General features: G+C 40.6%; 1 non-coding gene across 1 annotated transcript; it reads left to right on the plus strand.

Annotated features, from left to right (window-relative positions):
• Positions 1-12156: 12156 nt before the first annotated feature.
• Positions 12157-14074, plus strand: LOC124428914. The gene has a single exon (XR_006943336.1). It is a non-coding gene; the product is annotated as a small subunit ribosomal RNA (ribosomal RNA).
• Positions 14075-15000: the final 926 nt, after the last annotated feature.

Here is a 15000-nt window from a genome sequence, read left to right on the forward strand (position 1 = left end):
GAAAAGTTATACGAATGCTTTTCGAACCAATGCGACTATCGGACTTAGAAAAATTCCGAAGAGTCGATGAAAAGTTATACGAATGCTTTTCGAACCAATGCGACTATCGGACTTAGAAAAATTCCGAAGAGTCGATGAAAAGTTATACGAATGCTTTTCGAACCAATGCGACTATCGGACTTAGAAAAATTCCGAAGAGTCGATGAAAAGTTATACGAATGCTTTTCGAACCAATGCGACTATCGGACTTAGAAAAATTCCGAAGAGTCGATGAAAAGTTATACGAATGCTTTTCGAACCAATGCGACTATCGGACTTAGAAATTTTTCTTTGGAAACTTATGTGAATGGGAGTTTAATTCGCGCATTAGGAGACTTGGTTGATACAGGCAATACGGTGTATCACTCTCCCCCCAGGTCTCCTTCACATTAAAAGAGACTGTGTTTTCAAATTCTGAACAAAACGTGCGTTTCGTTTCCATCGTCCTCTTTTTCGAATAGTATATGTTGGACGAATCGTGCATTTTGGTCGGATCAAGCTTTTCAGACCATCCGTGGATTTTGGTCTTTTCGTGCAAGCCGACCGGGGTGCTCCCCTATATATACCGATTATGCGGCCGAGTGGTCGGCGATGCTGGACGAAATACACGGCGTCTTATGGGAACAATCTTTCGATTGAATCGCCCAAATGGTATTCGTCGTGAAACACTATCAAACGACCTCTTATACTATACCGATTGACATTTCTCCCATTTCTATCACTCTGTGGATAAATTTCTTTTATTTTTTTTTATATGTAATTTTGAATTGGAAACTTATGTGAATGGGAGTTTAATTCGCGCAATAGGAGACTTAGTTGATACAGGCAATACGGTGTATCACTCTCCCCCCAGGTCTCCTTCACATTAAAAGAGACTGTGTTTTCAAATTCTGAACGAAACGTGCGTTTCGTTTCCATCGTCCTCTTTTTCTAATAGTATATGTTGGACGAATCGTGCATTTTGGTCGGATCATGCTTTTCAGACCATCCGTGGATTTTGGTCTTTTCGTGCAAGCCGACCGGGGTGCTCCCCTATATATACCGATTATGCGGCCGAGTGGTCGGCGATGCTGGACGAAATACACGGCGTCTTATGGGAACAATCTTTCGATTGAATCGCCCAAATGGTATTCGTCGTGAAACACTATCAAACGACCTCTTATACTATACCGATTGTCATTTCTCCCATTTCTATCACTCTGTGGATAAATTTCTTTTATTTTTTTTTATATGTAATTTTGAATTGGAAACTTATGTGAATGGGAGTTTAATTCGCGCAATAGGAGACTTGGTTGATACAGGCAATACGGTGTATCACTCTCCCCCCAGGTCTCCTTCACATTAAAAGAGACTGTGTTTTCAAATTCTGAACGAAACGTGCGTTTCGTTTCCATCGTCCTCTTTTTCTAATAGTATATGTTGGACGAATCGTGCATTTTGGTCGGATCAAGCTTTTCAGACCATCCGTGGATTTTGGTCTTTTCGTGCAAGCCGACCGGGGTGCTCCCCTATATATACCGATTATGCGGCCGAGTGGTCGGCGATGCTGGGCGAAATACACGGCGTCTTATGGGAACAATCTTTCGATTGAATCGCCCAAATGGTATTCGTCGTGAAACACTATCAAACGACCTCTTATACTATACCGATTGACATTTCTCCCATTTCTATCACTCTGTGGATAAATTTCTTTTATTTTTTTTTATATGTAATTTTGAATTGGAAACTTATGTGAATGGGAGTTTAATTCGCGCAATAGGAGACTTAGTTGATACAGGCAATACGGTGTATCACTCTCCCCCCAGGTCTCCTTCACATTAAAAGAGACTGTGTTTTCAAATTCTGAACGAAACGTGCGTTTCGTTTCCATCGTCCTCTTTTTCTAATAGTATATGTTGGACGAATCGTGCATTTTGGTCGGATCATGCTTTTCAGACCATCCGTGGATTTTGGTCTTTTCGTGCAAGCCGACCGGGGTGCTCCCCTATATATACCGATTATGCGGCCGAGTGGTCGGCGATGCTGGACGAAATACACGGCGTCTTATGGGAACAATCTTTCGATTGAATCGCCCAAATGGTATTCGTCGTGAAACACTATCAAACGACCTCTTATACTATACCGATTGACATTTCTCCCATTTCTATCACTCTGTGGATAAATTTCTTTTATTTTTTTTTATATGTAATTTTGAATTGGAAACTTATGTGAATGGGAGTTTAATTCGCGCAATAGGAGACTTAGTTGATACAGGCAATACGGTGTATCACTCTCCCCCCAGGTCTCCTTCACATTAAAAGAGACTGTGTTTTCAAATTCTGAACGAAACGTGCGTTTCGTTTCCATCGTCCTCTTTTTCTAATAGTATATGTTGGACGAATCGTGCATTTTGGTCGGATCATGCTTTTCAGACCATCCGTGGATTTTGGTCTTTTCGTGCAAGCCGACCGGGGTGCTCCCCTATATATACCGATTATGCGGCCGAGTGGTCGGCGATGCTGGACGAAATACACGGCGTCTTATGGGAACAATCTTTCGATTGAATCGCCCAAATGGTATTCGTCGTGAAACACTATCAAAAGACCTCTTATACTATACCGATTGTCATTTCTCCCATTTCTATCACTCTGTGGATAAATTTCTTTTATTTTTTTTTATATGTAATTTTGAATTGGAAACTTATGTGAATGGGAGTTTAATTCGCGCAATAGGAGACTTGGTTGATACAGGCAATACGGTGTATCACTCTCCCCCCAGGTCTCCTTCACATTAAAAGAGACTGTGTTTTCAAATTCTGAACGAAACGTGCGTTTCGTTTCCATCGTCCTCTTTTTCTAATAGTATATGTTGGACGAATCGTGCATTTTGGTCGGATCAAGCTTTTCAGACCATCCGTGGATTTTGGTCTTTTCGTGCAAGCCGACCGGGGTGCTCCCCTATATATACCGATTATGCGGCCGAGTGGTCGGCGACGCTGGACGAAATACACGGCGTCTTATGGGAACAATCTTTCGATTGAATCGCCCAAATGGTATTCGTCGTGAAACACTATCAAACGACCTCTTATACTATACCGATTGTCATTTCTCCCATTTCTATCACTCTGTGGATAAATTTCTTTTATTTTTTTTTATATGTAATTTTGAATTGGAAACTTATGTGAATGGGAGTTTAATTCGCGCAATAGGAGACTTGGTTGATACAGGCAATACGGTGTATCACTCTCCCCCCAGGTCTCCTTCACATTAAAAGAGACTGTGTTTTCAAATTCTGAACGAAACGTGCGTTTCGTTTCCATCGTCCTCTTTTTCTAATAGTATATGTTGGACGAATCGTGCATTTTGGTCGGATCAAGCTTTTCAGACCATCCGTGGATTTTGGTCTTTTCGTGCAAGCCGACCGGGGTGCTCCCCTATATATACCGATTATGCGGCCGAGTGGTCGGCGATGCTGGACGAAATACACGGCGTCTTATGGGAACAATCTTTCGATTGAATCGCCCAAATGGTATTCGTCGTGAAACACTATCAAACGACCTCTTATACTATACCGATTGACATTTCTCCCATTTCTATCACTCTGTGGATAAATTTCTTTTATTTTTTTTTATATGTAATTTTGAATTGGAAACTTATGTGAATGGGAGTTTAATTCGCGCAATAGGAGACTTAGTTGATACAGGCAATACGGTGTATCACTCTCCCCCCAGGTCTCCTTCACATTAAAAGAGACTGTGTTTTCAAATTCTGAACGAAACGTGCGTTTCGTTTCCATCGTCCTCTTTTTCTAATAGTATATGTTGGACGAATCGTGCATTTTGGTCGGATCATGCTTTTCAGACCATCCGTGGATTTTGGTCTTTTCGTGCAAGCCGACCGGGGTGCTCCCCTATATATACCGATTATGCGGCCGAGTGGTCGGCGATGCTGGACGAAATACACGGCGTCTTATGGGAACAATCTTTCGATTGAATCGCCCAAATGGTATTCGTCGTGAAACACTATCAAACGACCTCTTATACTATACCGATTGACATTTCTCCCATTTCTATCACTCTGTGGATAAATTTCTTTTATTTTTTTTTATATGTAATTTTGAATTGGAAACTTATGTGAATGGGAGTTTAATTCGCGCAATAGGAGACTTAGTTGATACAGGCAATACGGTGTATCACTCTCCCCCCAGGTCTCCTTCACATTAAAAGAGACTGTGTTTTCAAATTCTGAACGAAACGTGCGTTTCGTTTCCATCGTCCTCTTTTTCTAATAGTATATGTTGGACGAATCGTGCATTTTGGTCGGATCATGCTTTTCAGACCATCCGTGGATTTTGGTCTTTTCGTGCAAGCCGACCGGGGTGCTCCCCTATATATACCGATTATGCGGCCGAGTGGTCGGCGATGCTGGACGAAATACACGGCGTCTTATGGGAACAATCTTTCGATTGAATCGCCCAAATGGTATTCGTCGTGAAACACTATCAAACGACCTCTTATACTATACCGATTGTCATTTCTCCCATTTCTATCACTCTGTGGATAAATTTCTTTTATTTTTTTTTATATGTAATTTTGAATTGGAAACTTATGTGAATGGGAGTTTAATTCGCGCAATAGGAGACTTGGTTGATACAGGCAATACGGTGTATCACTCTCCCCCCAGGTCTCCTTCACATTAAAAGAGACTGTGTTTTCAAATTCTGAACGAAACGTGCGTTTCGTTTCCATCGTCCTCTTTTTCTAATAGTATATGTTGGACGAATCGTGCATTTTGGTCGGATCAAGCTTTTCAGACCATCCGTGGATTTTGGTCTTTTCGTGCAAGCCGACCGGGGTGCTCCCCTATATATACCGATTATGCGGCCGAGTGGTCGGCGATGCTGGACGAAATACACGGCGTCTTATGGGAACAATCTTTCGATTGAATCGTCCAAATGGTATTCGTCGTGAAACACTATCAAACGACCTCTTATACTATACCGATTGACATTTCTCCCATTTCTATCACTCTGTGGATAAATTTCTTTTATTTTTTTTTATATGTAATTTTGAATTGGAAACTTATGTGAATGGGAGTTTAATTCGCGCAATAGGAGACTTAGTTGATACAGGCAATACGGTGTATCACTCTCCCCCCAGGTCTCCTTCACATTAAAAGAGACTGTGTTTTCAAATTCTGAACGAAACGTGCGTTTCGTTTCCATCGTCCTCTTTTTCTAATAGTATATGTTGGACGAATCGTGCATTTTGGTCGGATCATGCTTTTCAGACCATCCGTGGATTTTGGTCTTTTCGTGCAAGCCGACCGGGGTGCTCCCCTATATATACCGATTATGCGGCCGAGTGGTCGGCGATGCTGGACGAAATACACGGCGTCTTATGGGAACAATCTTTCGATTGAATCGCCCAAATGGTATTCGTCGTGAAACACTATCAAACGACCTCTTATACTATACCGATTGACATTTCTCCCATTTCTATCACTCTGTGGATAAATTTCTTTTATTTTTTTTTATATGTAATTTTGAATTGGAAACTTATGTGAATGGGAGTTTAATTCGCGCAATAGGAGACTTAGTTGATACAGGCAATACGGTGTATCACTCTCCCCCCAGGTCTCCTTCACATTAAAAGAGACTGTGTTTTCAAATTCTGAACAAAACGTGCGTTTCGTTTCCATCGTCCTCTTTTTCGAATAGTATATGTTGGACGAATCGTGCATTTTGGTCGGATCAAGCTTTTCAGACCATCCGTGGATTTTGGTCTTTTCGTGCAAGCCGACCGGGGTGCTCCCCTATATATACCGATTATGCGGCCGAGTGGTCGGCGATGCTGGACGAAATACACGGCGTCTTATGGGAACAATCTTTCGATTGAATCGCCCAAATGGTATTCGTCGTGAAACACTATCAAACGACCTCTTATACTATACCGATTGTCATTTCTCCCATTTCTATCACTCTGTGGATAAATTTCTTTTATTTTTTTTTATATGTAATTTTGAATTGGAAACTTATGTGAATGGGAGTTTAATTCGCGCAATAGGAGACTTGGTTGATACAGGCAATACGGTGTATCACTCTCCCCCCAGGTCTCCTTCACATTAAAAGAGACTGTGTTTTCAAATTCTGAACGAAACGTGCGTTTCGTTTCCATCGTCCTCTTTTTCTAATAGTATATGTTGGACGAATCGTGCATTTTGGTCGGATCAAGCTTTTCAGACCATCCGTGGATTTTGGTCTTTTCGTGCAAGCCGACCGGGGTGCTCCCCTATATATACCGATTATGCGGCCGAGTGGTCGGCGACGCTGGACGAAATACACGGCGTCTTATGGGAACAATCTTCCGATTGAATCGCCCAAACGGTATCCGTCGAGAAACATTATCAATCGTCCTTCTATACCATTCTAGACGTTCATTTACCCTTTTTATATAATCCGTGAATATATTTGGTACAAAAATGTCGTTTTCTACCAAGAATTGTTAATTACAATTGTTTTTGGAAATTAATGAATTTTCAACAATAAGCGCGTATTGTATCGACGAAGGAACGTTAAATAAAGCGTATCCATTGATTTGTTTCGAAATATTTACAAAACTCCACTTTTTATCAATTTGTTAATTAAGGCGTTCAACGAGAACTTTGTTATACATCACAATATCGTTCTTTAATTTGTTATTAACGATCGGAAGAGCAAAAATATCGTTTTCGTCAACGAATTGTTAATAACAATTGGTTTTGCAAATTAATAAATTTTTAACAATAAACGCGTATTGTATCGACGTAGAAACGTTAAATAAAGCGTATCCATTGATTTGTTTCGAAAAATTTAGAAAACTACACTTTTTATCCATTTGTTAATTAAGGCGTTCAACGAGAACTTTGTTATACATCACTATATCGTTTTTTTATTTGACATTATCGATCGGAAGAACGAAAATATCGTTTTTGTCGATTATTTGTTAATAACAATTTTTATTGCAAATTAATAAATTTTTAACAATAAAAGCATGTCGTATCGACGAAGGAACGTTAAATAAAGCGTATTCATCGATTTTTTTTGAAAAATTCACAAAACTCCACTTTTTATCCATTTGTTAATTAAGGCGTTCAACGAGAACTTTGTTATACATCACTATATCGTTTTTTTATTTGACATTATCCATCGGAAGAATGAAAATATCGTTTTTGTCGATTATTTGTTAATAACAATTTTTATTGCAAATTAATAAATTTTTAACAATAAATGCGTGTCGTATCGACGAAGGAACGTTAAATAAAGCGTATTCATCGATTTTTTTTGAAATATTTACAAAACTCCACTTTTTATCCATTTGTTAATTAAGGCGTAAAATGGGAACTTTGTTATACATCACTATATCGTTTTTTTATTTGACATTATCGATCGGAACAATGAAAATATCGTTTTTGTCGATTATTTGTTAATAACAATTGTTATTGCAAATTAATAAATTTTTAACAATAAAAGCGTATTGTATCGACGAAGGAACGTTAAATAAAGCGTATCCATCGATTTGTTTTGAAAAATCTATAAAACTCTACTTTTTATCCATTTGTTAATTAAGGCGTTCAACGAGAACTTTGTTATACATCACTATATCGTTTTTTTATTTGACATTATCGATCGGAACAATGAAAATATCGTTTTTGTCGATTATTTGTTAATAACAATTGTTATTGCAAATTAATAAATTTTTAACAATAAAAGCGTGTTGTATCGACGAAGGAACGTTAAATAAAGCGTATCCATCGATTTGTTTTGAAAAATCTATAAAACTCTACTTTTTATCCATTTGTTAATTAAGGCGTAAAATGGGAACTTTGTTATACATCACTATATCGTTTTTTTATTTGACATTGTCGATCGGAAGAATGAAAATATCGTTTTTGTCGATTATTTGTTAATAACAATTGTTATTGCAAATTAATAAATTTTTAACAATAAAAGCATGTTGTATCGACGAAGGAACGTTAAATAAAGCGTATCCATCGATTTGTTTTGAAAAATCTATAAAACTACACTTTTTATCCATTTGTTAATTAAGGATGTTAAAAATGACAATGTTATAACATAGGATTACTTAATTAGATACGTATTAATTATTTGGTTTATTAAAAAAATCGATTTCAAAAACAAATGTTTTTTTGCCAATAATATATTTTTAATTTGCAATATTATTTATAATTTTTATTTTTTTTTATGTTACTTTTGTTAATAATAATGTGTTTAAACGTGAGGAAACGTTTAGTAATGTATAGGAGCTCAATAAACAAAGTTTTTAAAAATTGGTCTTTTCGTTTGGCACTTTATTCCCATAAGACTCCATGTATTTCACCGTGTGTCGCCGACCACTCGGCCGCATAATCGGTATATATAAGGGAACGTATGTTTCGGCTTGCACGAAGAGACCAAAATTGGCGAATCGTTCGAAATGCTCGATTCGACCAAAATGCACGATTCGCCCAAAGTGCATGATTATTTCGAAACGCATGATTCGCCCAAAATGCACGTTTCGACCAAAATGTACGATTCGACCAAAACGCACGATTCGTACATAATGTACGATTCGAAACTAAGTTTCGAAAATGTTATACGAATGAACGAACGAGATTGATTCTCCTGTCGTTAAGAGTACATTTCTTTTTCTAAGTACTAAGAGAATTATTCGTAAGTATTATAACGAATATGAAACTTATACGAATGGGTCACTTAGAAAAAATTACGAAATGTCTTCTTATTGTAAACCTATACGAATGGGAGAAATAGTCGAAAGTCTCACCGAGCTGGGGCGGTGAAACTTTTTCCAATGCCAAAGTTTATTGGAAACTTATACGATTAACACGACGCTCTACTTAGTCTATGTTTTTTGGCGGGAATCGATTGGTCGATTCGTTCGGCACTATATTCCCATAAGACTCCATGTATTTCACCGCGTGTCGCCGACCACTCGGCCGCATAATCGGTATATATAAGGGAGCATATAGGTCGGCTTGCACGATTCGCCCAAAATGCACGTTTCGACCAAAAAGCACGATTCGTACAAAATGTACGATTCGAGACTAAGTTTCGAAAATGTTATACGAATGAACGAACGAGATTGATTCTTCTTTCGTTAAGAGTACATTTCTTTTTCTAAGTACTAAGAGAATTATTCGTAAGTATTATAACGAATATGAAACTTATACGAATGGGTCACTTAGAAAAAAATTACGAAATGTCTTCTTATTGTAAACCTATACGAATGGGAGAAATAGTCGAAAGTCTCACCGAGCTGGGGCGGTGAAACTTTTTCCAATGCCAAAGTTTATTGGAAACTTATACGATTAACACGACGCTCTACTTAGTCTATGTTTTTTGGCGGGAATCGATTGGTCGATTCGTTCGGCACTATATTCCCATAAGACTCCATGTATTTCACCGCGTGTCGCCGACCACTCGGCCGCATAATCGGTATATATAAGGGAGCATATAGGTCGGCTTGCACGATTCGCCCAAAATGCACGTTTCGACCAAAAAGCACGATTCGTACAAAATGTACGATTCGAGACTAAGTTTCGAAAATGTTATACGAATGAACGAACGAGATTGATTCTTCTTTCGTTAAGAGTACATTTCTTTTTCTAAGTACTAAGAGAATTATTCGTAAGTATTATAACGAATATGAAACTTATACGAATGGGTCACTTAGAAAAAAATTACGAAATGTCTTCTTATTGTAAACCTATACGAATGGGAGAAATAGTCGAAAGTCTCACCGAGCTGTGGCGGTGAAACTTTTTCCAATGTCAAAGTTTATTGGAAACTTATACGATTAACACGACGCTCTACTTAGTCTATGTTTTTTGACGGGAATCGATTGGTCGATTCGTTCGGCACTATATTCCCATAAGACTCCATGTATTTCACCGCGTGTCGCCGACCACTCGGCCGCATAATCGGTATATATAAGGGAGCATATAGGTCGGCTTGCACGATTCGCCCAAAATGCACGTTTCGACCAAAAAGCACGATTCGTACAAAATGTACGATTCGAGACTAAGTTTCGAAAATGTTATACGAATGAACGAACGAGATTGATTCTTCTTTCGTTAAGAGTACATTTCTTTTTCTAAGTACTAAGAGAATTATTCGTAAGTATTATAACGAATATGAAACTTATACGAATGGGTCACTTAGAAAAAAATTACGAAATGTCTTCTTATTGTAAACCTATACGAATGGGAGAAATAGTCGAAAGTCTCACCGAGCTGTGGCGGTGAAACTTTTTCCAATGTCAAAGTTTATTGGAAACTTATACGATTAACACGACGCTCTACTTAGTCTATGTTTTTTGACGGGAATCGATTGGTCGATTCGTTCGGCACTATATTCCCATAAGACTCCATGTATTTCACCGCGTGTCGCCGACCACTCGGCCGCATAATCGGTATATATAAGGGAGCATATAGGTCGGCTTGCACGATTCGCCCAAAATGCACGTTTCGACCAAAAAGCACGATTCGTACAAAATGTACGATTCGAGACTAAGTTTCGAAAATGTTATACGAATGAACGAACGAGATTGATTCTTCTTTCGTTAAGAGTACATTTCTTTTTCTAAGTACTAAGAGAATTATTCGTAAGTATTATAACGAATATGAAACTTATACGAATGGGTCACTTAGAAAAAAATTACGAAATGTCTTCTTATTGTAAACCTATACGAATGGGAGAAATAGTCGAAAGTCTCACCGAGCTGTGGCGGTGAAACTTTTTCCAATGTCAAAGTTTGTTGGAAACTTATACGATTAACACGACGCTCTACTTAGTCTATGTTTTTTGACGGGAATCGATTGGTCGATTCGTTCGGCACTATATTCCCATAAGACTCCATGTATTTCACCGCGTGTCGCCGACCACTCGGCCGCATAATCGGTATATATAAGGGAGCATATAGGTCGGCTTGCACGATTCGCCCAAAATGCACGTTTCGACCAAAAAGCACGATTCGTACAAAATGTACGATTCGAGACTAAGTTTCGAAAATGTTATACGAATGAACGAACGAGATTGATTCTTCTTTCGTTAAGAGTACATTTCTTTTTCTAAGTACTAAGAGAATTATTCGTAAGTATTATAACGAATATGAAACTTATACGAATGGGTCACTTAGAAAAAAATTATGAAATGTCTTCTTATTGTAAACCTATACGAATGGGTAGAATTAGTCTAACTGTAGCGGTGAATCGTACAAGAGACTAAGTTCTGTCTTTTTTTTTTTTGCAATAATTTATTTACCGTCGCCGTTCACTCGGCAGAACTGAACTGGTATACTTTTTTTTTAATTTATAATTGGAAACTAATACGTTTGATGCTCCAGAGACTAAGTTTTTTGGCGGGAACCGGTTGGACTTTTTATCGACCAGCCCGTTCCCATAAGACTCCATGTATTTCACCGTGTGTCGCCGACCACTCGGCCGCATAATCGGTATCTTTAAGAGTATGCACGTTTCGGCTTGCTCGAAACGTGCTTTGAAAAAGAATATATTACACATCCACACAGCATTACCACGGGTCGGTGTCTCAGACCGAATGGCCCTTATGTGGTACGCGCTTCGGCGTTGGTTAGTTCGTTGGTTTGTCTGTCATAAAAGAAGTGTGCAGAAAATCACGGCTACTTACTGAGCATCAACTCTCCAAAATCCGAGCGACAAAAATAATATTTTTGTATAATTTTAGCGGAGACGAGAGAAAATCTTTCTGTAGTCTCTGCGCTGAAAAGAGCCATCAGATCCGAACTCCGCATACCGAATCGTTTGAACCGCTGAAGGCAAACTTTTCGGGGGTGTATAAACTCACTTTACGCAGTTTACGCCACAATTGTCCGTCTTCAGCATAAAATCCCGACGTTCCAATAATAATTCAGTCAAACGTCCGGGATGAGAATTGAGGCCATATAATATATATATAATAAAAAGGAGCCCAATCTCTATTAATACATGTAAAACATGTAAAAGCGATAGTATCGTCGTCCGGCATACGTGTCGGCGACAAAATGTGAAAGAGAGAGTCGGCGAAAGTCGTCTACTCTTCTTTCAAAAGGAGAGCTTCTTGAGCTCCCTGGTTGATCCTGCCAGTAGTTATATGCTTGTCTCAAAGATTAAGCCATGCATGTCTAAGTACACACGAATTAAAAGTGAAACCGCAAAAGGCTCATTATATCAGTTATGGTTCCTTAGATCGTTAACAGTTACTTGGATAACTGTGGTAATTCTAGAGCTAATACATGCAAACCAGAGTTCCGACCAGAGATGGGAGGAACGCTTTTATTAGATCAAAACCAATCGGTGGCGTATGTTTTACATTCGTCCACCGTTTACTTTGATGACTCTGAATAACTTTGAGCTGATCGCACGGTCTTAGCACCGGCGACAAGTCTTTCAAATGTCTGCCTTATCAACTGTCGATGGTAGGTTCTGCGCCTACCATGGTTGTAACGGGTAACGGGGAATCAGGGTTCGATTCCGGAGAGGGAGCCTGAGAAACGGCTACCACATCTAAGGAAGGCAGCAGGCGCGTAAATTACCCACTCCCAGCTCGGGGAGGTAGTGACGAAAAATAACAATACAGGACTCATATTAGAGGCCCTGTAATTGGAATGAGTACACTTTAAATCCTTTAACAAGGATCCATTGGAGGGCAAGTCTGGTGCCAGCAGCCGCGGTAATTCCAGCTCCAATAGCGTATATTAAAGTTGTTGCGGTTAAAAAGCTCGTAGTTGAATCTGTGTTTCACACTGTCGGTTCACCGCTCGCGGTGTTTACTGGCATGATGTGGGACGTCCTACCGGTGGGCTTAGCTCTTCGGGGCGGTCCAACTAATATCCCATCGCGGTGCTCTTCACTGAGTGTCGAGATGGGCCGGTACGTTTACTTTTAACAAATTAGAGTGCTTAAAGCAGGCTAGCCTCGCCTGAATACTGTGTGCATGGAATAATGGAATAGGACCTCGGTTCTATTTTGTTGGTTTTCGGAACCCCGAGGTAATGATTAATAGGGACAGATGGGGGCATTCGTATTGCGACGTTAGAGGTGAAATTCTTGGATCGTCGCAAGACGGACAGAAGCGAAAGCATTTGCCAAAAATGTTTTCATTAATCAAGAACGAAAGTTAGAGGTTCGAAGGCGATCAGATACCGCCCTAGTTCTAACCATAAACGATGCCAGCTAGCGATCCGCCGAAGTTCCTCCGATGACTCGGCGGGCAGCTTCCGGGAAACCAAAGCTTTTGGGTTCCGGGGGAAGTATGGTTGCAAAGCTGAAACTTAAAGGAATTGACGGAAGGGCACCACCAGGAGTGGAGCCTACGGCTTAATTTGACTCAACACGGGAAACCTCACCAGGCCCGGACACCGGAAGGATTGACAGATTGATAGCTCTTTCTTGATTCGGTGGGTGGTGGTGCATGGCCGTTCTTAGTTGGTGGAGCGATTTGTCTGGTTAATTCCGATAACGAACGAGACTCTAGCCTGCTAAATAGGCGTACATTCTGGTATCTCGAAGGCCCTCGACTTCGGTCGAGCGGTTTTTACTACCAACGTACCAACAAATCTTCTTAGAGGGACAGGCGGCTTTTAGCCGCACGAGATTGAGCAATAACAGGTCTGTGATGCCCTTAGATGTCCTGGGCTGCACGCGCGCTACAATGAAAGTATCAACGTGTATTTCCTAGACCGAGAGGTCCGGGTAAACCGCTGAACCTCCTTCGTGCTAGGGATTGGGGCTTGCAATTATTCCCCATGAACGAGGAATTCCCAGTAAGCGCGAGTCATAAGCTCGCGTTGATTACGTCCCTGCCCTTTGTACACACCGCCCGTCGCTACTACCGATTGAATGATTTAGTGAGGTCTTCGGACTGGTGCGCGGCAGTGTCTCGGCACTGCCGATGTTGCCGGGAAGATGACCAAACTTGATCATTTAGAGGAAGTAAAAGTCGTAACAAGGTTTCCGTAGGTGAACCTGCGGAAGGATCATTAACGTATAAAAAAGTTGCTCAAAGAAGCAACGAGAGTGCGCACATATATAATATGTGTGAAACAAACAAACAAACAATGTACGATAAAAGGGGTGACGGTGCTTCATAGAGCCGGAGCATCGTCGAGCGACGCACATATCCTTAGGGTCGAGGCGTTCGTTAAACTGATTCGTTAAACGGATACATGGCCGCGGACCGTGTTCCTCCGACTCGTACCTCCAACAGCGCTGCGCGATTATCGTGCTCGTTGGCGCCCGATCGGTGCCGCGAGTCGACTCGCGCGTTAAGGCGTTCGCGGTTGTGGAGATCGGAGAACCAATACGTGGTCAGCCTTCCGGCGAATCGGCGAAGAGCGTCGGGTAAGTCCCTGGTCGTCGCTAGCCCCGAATACGGGCTCTTCGAACATAAGCGAGAGGCACTCTTCGAATTGTGTCCAATAATATATGTCCGGCGTATCCGGCGGAGAGAGACTGGATACGCGTATCGGGTCATAGGACTATCACCGGTAGAGAAACGGTGTGGGACGTGGCATCGAACATGAAAGACGACACAGAGGAAAAAAGGGGTTGCCCGTGGAGCCCCAGATAGAGAATCTGTGTCTGATACTGTCGTCGTCCCCATCGTCGTCTATCGTGTGTGTATGACCGTGGACCGAGTGCGCTTTTCTCGCTCGGAGTCGTCGCAATTATATTAAACCGGTGCAACCTAAGCCTGGCGAATCACGACGTGTGCGAACGCACAGCGCGTGTCCGGCAGCGTACTTTTCGACCAGGTGAAAGACGTGTATATTCGTGTAGCGTGCACGTTGACGCCGACACGTCGATGGTTTATTGTTTTATTTTTTGTTAATTAATTCAAAGACACTTACGCCCGGTTCGAACGCAAACTTCTCTCGACTTTCAAAGTCGACGATTCCTCCTTGCCGTA

Source organism: Vespa crabro, chromosome 13 (assembly GCF_910589235.1).
Source record: "Vespa crabro chromosome 13, iyVesCrab1.2, whole genome shotgun sequence".
In the NCBI taxonomy this organism is placed as follows: Eukaryota; Metazoa; Arthropoda; class Insecta; order Hymenoptera; family Vespidae; genus Vespa; species Vespa crabro.